Raw genomic sequence first — 6,503 nt, 5'->3', positions numbered from 1 at the left:
AGCCCTCTCCCCGGGCGGGGTCGGGAGGGAGAGAGGGAGAGCAGGACAGTGGGAGGGACCGAGCCCCAGCTTGGGAGCAGCCAGAAGGGCCCAGGGCGTAATTAACCAGGAAGTGGTCCTGCCCCCCCCACACCCCCTACACACACACCTTCACTCCATCCCTCGGGCCCTCCTTTCCTCTCTTCTGTCCTCTTGTCACAAGATGTTTATGAAACAACTGCGCAGCAGCCATTCGTTGGAGATGGTTGGGGAGAGAAGTTGGGGATTTTTGAGACGTGATCCTCTTTGGAGGGGGCTCGCTGCGACTATTCCAGGAAGGGTACTGCCCTGGGACTTTCTCCTGACCCTCAGTAGCTGAGAGAGGGGAAGAGAAGGGGGTGAGTGTCCAAAAATCCTGTCCTGAAATTCAGCTGTCCTGAACTTAGAACCTGCACGAGTTGAAAGGGATCCATCAGGCCCTGGAAAGTTGAGCCTCGGAAAGAGTTTAATACAACCCGCCAAAGCTCCTTTAGACTTCTGGGACCTCCCTTTGGCCCTGGCCAGAGGGAAGTATGGGGTTGGGGGGACACAGCCATTTCTCCTTCTCTCCACTGAATAGCAGGCCAGGCCCTTAAAATTGCCCAGATGGGGGAGCTGGATGTGACAAAGGATTAAGGCAACTTCCCTAAGGTGTCAGCAGCAGAGGTGTGGGAAGGGGTCCAGCTATCCCCCTTCCGCCCGTGAGGATGGACCCTTTCAAGGCTCTCCTGTCCCACTCCTCTCACGGGTCACTGTCGCCCAGAAAGATCTCCAGGCACTAGTGCTGGACACCAACCAGCACAGGCAGAGAGCCCATGGCGTCCGTCTCCCGCCCACCCTCCGCCTTCTCTTGCTGGAGTTTCCGAATCCCCCCCCCCTGTTTTGTTGGTATCGATTCTTTGGGTCCTGAGCTTGCTCTTCCTGCTTCTGCCCTGGGTGCAGTGGCCTGGACAGACCCGATTCTCCTCTCCCCTCCCCTTCCTCCTCTCCTCCGGCTGGGTTTAGGGGCAGGCTGGGGCTGATTTCCTCCGCATTCTCCAGCTCTGGGCCCTTATAAAATAGGCCGCCCCCAGCCCCATTATTTTTACACAAACGGGGCGATGCTAACATGAGGTTTTATCATTTTGGCCATGGCCCTCTCTGCTGTGCAGCAGGCTGCAGATTACCTCTGCACACACACACACACACACACACACACACACCCTCCCGCCAGCTTTTCTCTCCAAATGAAGCCATCTCGTGTCATTACATGTGAAATACGAGGGCAAAGCGCCATATTTCTTCACATTATGGCGATTTCAAAATGATTTTTTAAAGATCAATGCGGGCACCCAGCCGCCCCCTCCCCGCCTCTCCCACCCCAGCTCTCCGAGGGTGACAGCCAGGCATATCTGAAACCAAACAGCAGGAAGATCTGCTTTCTCCAGGGCACCCAAGTGAGGCGGAGACAAAAAAAAATAAACCCCATGCCAATCCTAAGTAGCGGCCGGACACTTGGGAAAGTCCAGAGAGCTACCTGGACTCGCCAGCCGGAAGCTGGGCGCCAGTGGATGAGTCGCAGTTAAGGCGCAGCACCTGTTCTGAATTTGCCAGCTGCATGGCGTCCGCTGTTGGCTTTACCTGTAATAAACATACTCCTCAGGGAAAAGTCTCTCCTGCCGTAAATAATCGTGCTCTGAAGCAGGGCGGGCTGCGGACATGGCTGCTGTGGCATATAAATTAGGGTCCAAAGGAGGTTCGGACTGTGGGCAGAGACTTTATTTATTTATGGGGAAGTCACAGCACTAGGTTGTTCTTAAGACTCAGGCTGTGCAGGCTGAGCTCGCCTGCAGCCCTCCTGGCGGCCCCCCACTCTGGCTGTGTTGCTGCCTCCCTGCACAGGAGAGCAGTCCAGAGGCCACTGAGTATAGGGAAGAAGTTGGAGGAAGAAGAGCGTTTGGGCTCTTGGGTTGTGCCTACCAGGGTGGAGGGTCCCAGCAGGCAGGGTCTAGGCTGCGGGCTGCTGTCTGTCTGAGGAGCTGCCCCTTGCCCTGGGTGGTTCCTGGGTGCTGACCGAGGGGACCCAGACCTCTTTTCTGCCCCCAGAGCTCAGCCTGCGCTCACACAGAAGCTGGAGAATGGGAACGATGTCAAAATGACAGGCTTTGAGGGTCTCCGTCTCCTCAGAGAGGGGACCCTGAAAGGAAAAGAATGAACTGGCCCCTCAGCTCCTCTCCCTCCAGGTGGGGACTCGGGTGCCACCAAGCAATGAGCCCCACCCAGGCGGGCTTTCTAGAAAACATTGTTGCTCTGAATTGAAACTCAGCTCCAGTTCAGACAAATGACCAAAGGATTGGCTGAGGGGGAGCCCCTGGTTTGGATGTTCTGAAGGTCTCCCCCCCAGAATAACCCCCCCCACACAAAACCCTTATTTTCTCTCACAGACAATGCTACCTACCCTGACCGAGGGAGGCAAACAGGATTTCAGCCAGTGACGCCCAGTTTCTAAAGATGCCTAATAGAGGGGTTCCTTGAGTGAGGGTCACCTTGTCCTGAGAGAGCAAACTGTACCCCACCCCACCCCCAATCCTAAAGAGAAAGAAGGGAAACCCTGCTTTCCCTCGAAGCCTCTTGCCATTCCCTGCACAGGAGCGCGCCTGAACACAGCTGGGCTGGAGGCTGGTGGCTCGGGGAAGAGCAGGGACAAGCTGCCGCCCTGCGCACACTGGGGCCCTGAGCGCAGAGGAGTGAGGCCGCGGTGGGGAGCGCAGAGGCCAAGCCTAGCCCGGACCGCTGGTGAGTGCGGAGCTTGAGGGGTGGCTTTTAGAAGGGTCCTTGTCAGTAAGAGAAAATTTTAAACAAAGGGGGAAATAAGCCAAAAAAAAAAGAAGTAAGTACAAACCAAAATAATAAAGGGGAAAGATTGTTTTTAATCGATAAGCTAAGCTGAAATTTATGCATGCTGTGTTTGAATAGATGTGTCTATCCTGCATGTGTATTTCAAGTCAATATTGAACCTAGTGTGCACATATACTGTACTCCATGCTGCATATAGAATATGTAATAAGTAAAAATCTGCCCAACCATAATACCTGATTGCTTAAGCATTTGTATGTAAGATCTACTGGTATCTAGGTGGGTGTGTGAATAACTCCTGTGATGTAGATTTACAGCTCTACTCATATAAGAAGATCTATGATCCACAAGCCTTTGTGGGGGTTTTTGTAACCATCACACCCCTATGAAAAGGGCAAAAACTTGAGTATTTGTGCCCTTGAATTGTAGCTATAAAACATTAGTGGGTTCGGAAGCTGCCATCGAGAATCTGCCTGTTGACTTGATATTCAAGCCAAGTAGATACCGTCCGTATTCTCCAACAAATGCATGTGGCTTAAAGCTGGATTCTTTTACAACTTCCTTCTAAAATATTTCTCTGGAAGGTGAAGGAAATGCCTCACATTGGTTCAGGGAGGTCATGGAATTTTGTGACTTTTTTGTCCGACCATGAAATCCTTTACTGCGTATCTTTCCCAAAGCTGCGGGGGCAGCGTGCGTCGTGTGATCCTTATTTCATGGTGGTGATGGGCACCAGATGAAGACACCATTAGTTGTGCATGAGCGTGTTCCACACAAGTGTGCCTCTGACCAGCAGAGACAGCTGAGTCTAATGGGAAAGCTCTCAGTAACTGTGGAGGTCACACGAAAGCACTGCTGTGCACAACGAAAGCACCAAAGTCCCCGAGTCTCTGTCCCCAAGCACCCTGAGATCTTTCTTCTGACCCAGAACCGGAGTCCAGGCCCCTCTGGGAAAGGAGGTGTGGAGACACTTGCTCCAGGGGGAGAGAAGTCAGGGACCCCAGAAACCGCTCCCTTTCCACAAAACGGCCTCCAAAATGCATCGCATGGAGTCTGCACACATGAGTTCAAACCTCAGCGCTTCCACGCCCTGCGAGTGGGGATCTTCACTGTAAAGCAACGAAATCTTCTGTTCAGCCTCCCTCCCCAAGCGCCAGAGGTGAAAGGAAGGACTGAGAGGTCAGCGGCCCAGGCAGATCCCTGGACTCTCCTCTTCCCAACTCTCAGCCATCAGGGATTTGGAAGGGGGGGGGGCGACTCTTTGGGAGGAAGCATCCAGGAGGCCAAACGGGGTGGGCAGCAGGCGGGACAGAAAGGAGCTGAGCAGGTAGAAGGTTATTACGAAATTGCTTCCATAAAACCTGTGGCTGTTGTAAAACTCTCTGCTTTCCAAAGACTTTATTTCCTCCTTTCTCTCTAACATCCCCCTTTTTTTCTTTTTTACAGCACTGTTCCTGGGAGGGGGTGGCCGGGGGACGCCAGGGATGGAAGGCAGTGAGGCTCCGAGGGCAGGTTTGTGAGAGCCCCGGGGAGAAGCAAGGTAAGGCAACAGGCCACTCCAGACATCTTCACCCAGACCGAGGACAAGGAAGTGTCAGGGGGCAGCAGAGTGGGCCTCTGCTCACCAGGACAGCGGGTTGAAGACTGCCTTTCCTCTGGGTGGGGGGTGGGTCTCCGGAGGGCCCCTCCACCCTAGCAGAGGCCTGTTGTTCAGAGACCCCCTCCTTTGCCATCCAAGTCAGCCTGGCGCCGCCAGAGCCCCATCCGGTTGGGCCCCTTTCTACATTTCCTCTGCCTCAAGGGGGAGGGGGGCAGTTTGGGAACAAAAGTTGGCTTATGCTTTGGACTGTCCCACGCCTTCCGCCAGCACTTCTAGTTATTCCTTCCCTGGGCAGAGAGCCAGGAGCCTGGAGAGGGCTGGGGTCAAAGAGGGTATCACAGCTTTGCCCCTGCCCCACCCCCTGCTCCATCACCGGTCACGCTATCCGTCTGCTCAAACTGAGCGCCCCACTAGCCTACAAGTCAGACCCCTGTCCCAGGAGTTGGCCCTGAGGACCTAGGTAAACCTGCAGCCCAGACCAAGGGTCTGTGAGGAAGCCTTGGCCTCTCCGTAGGGCAGGAGCCAACTGTGGGATTGAGAAACGACTTTTTTTTTTTTAACCCACCGCTGTCCCACTAGGGGGCTCTAGGAAGGAGCCTGGAGGCCCAGAGGCTGACATTGCAAAGGATCCTGATGTCTCCCTTCCTTCCGGGCTATACTGAGCCCTCTTCAAGGACCTAAAGCTGCCTGGAGCCCTGCCTCTCAAGGGGTTACAAAACCCTCAGTGACTCCCTGTGTCTCTTGAAAGCTAGGTTTGCCGAGTTGGGGAAACTTTTATTGGAAAATCTGAAGGCAGACAGGGGCCCCAGACCCCAAGGAAGGAAGCTCAAAGCCCCAACTACCATCCTTGGGCTCTGCAGAACAGCTCGGCAATGTGCCCTTTGGAGGAGGAGTGCTCCCCATTCCTCCTTTCCCTCCTCATACACATTTTGAAAACGCAGACGTGGGGAGACACTCCAGAACTCCCGAGATCTCTTCTCTGTGGAACGCCCCGGCTGCTCCCGGTTGAGGGACCTCAGGCCGCCTCACTGTCTTGCACAGTCCTGACTCTGCCTCCCTCCCACGCCCCTACTCCTCCAGCTCAGCGAGGAGCAGTAACTGCCGTGAGTCGGGTGGTTTCATGTCGTTGTGTTCAGAAATCCAGGCCCAACAACATGAAACTACCTAATTCACTCAGCAGTTCCAGGTCAGGTGCCGGGGCCAAGGGCTCACTGAGGGGCAGGGCCCTGCAGCCATTTTGTGGGCCAAACCGGCTGGCCGGCTAACTTCATTCATTTTCCTCCACCTCTTCCCTCGCAGAACACAGTTGCCATTCAACAACACGTCCAAAGATCTGGAGGCAGGGCTCCAGGCAAAACCATTCTGCAGCTCGCTTGTCCTGGCCGCTCAGATTCCAGGCACTTTTGCTGTCCTGCAGGAGCCCTGGCCGGAGGGGCCCTGGGCCCAACCCCAGACCTGGACAGGGCCTTCTGGATGGGTTGGTATACCTGCGTGGTTTATCAACCCCTGGGTATGCAGCCGGAGGCCTCCACAGATAGAAAGACTTCTCAACTTCAGACTGTTACCAAGGTGAGGCTATATTCCAGGGTCGTCCAGGGTAGCCCTGAGCAGCCAAATCCTCAAGCCCGACCCCAAGCCCCAGTTTCCAGGCTGGGACACAGACAGGAGAGCGGAGAGGAGTGCTGAGAAGTGACGGTGGGCAAGAGTGCGAGAAAGTTATCAGCAAGACTGGGGAGCAGACGGAGGAACCGACTGGAAGGGAAGGCCGGCTGCCCACCTGGACAGTCGCTGGGAAGGAAGTCTCGCTGCTGGAAGGCCCCAGGTCCCAGGGCCCCGGCCCCCGCAGAGGCGGAGCGGCCCCAGGTCAGACAATCTATTCCGAATTCACCAATGAAACCGGAGGGAGGCTGCGAACCCGGAGAACAGACTGGCTTCTTTCTTCCCGTCCTTCAGCCTGGGCCCTTGCCTTCCAGCCCCCACCGATGCCCGCGACTGCCACCTCTGCCTCTCCAGACACCCGCGTCCGCACAGGTGCTCCCGCACACGCTCC

Source organism: Myotis davidii, unplaced genomic scaffold (assembly GCF_000327345.1).
Source record: "Myotis davidii unplaced genomic scaffold, ASM32734v1 scaffold327, whole genome shotgun sequence".
Taxonomy (NCBI): domain Eukaryota; kingdom Metazoa; phylum Chordata; class Mammalia; order Chiroptera; family Vespertilionidae; genus Myotis; species Myotis davidii.
Note: the sequence above shows the minus strand (reverse complement) of the source record.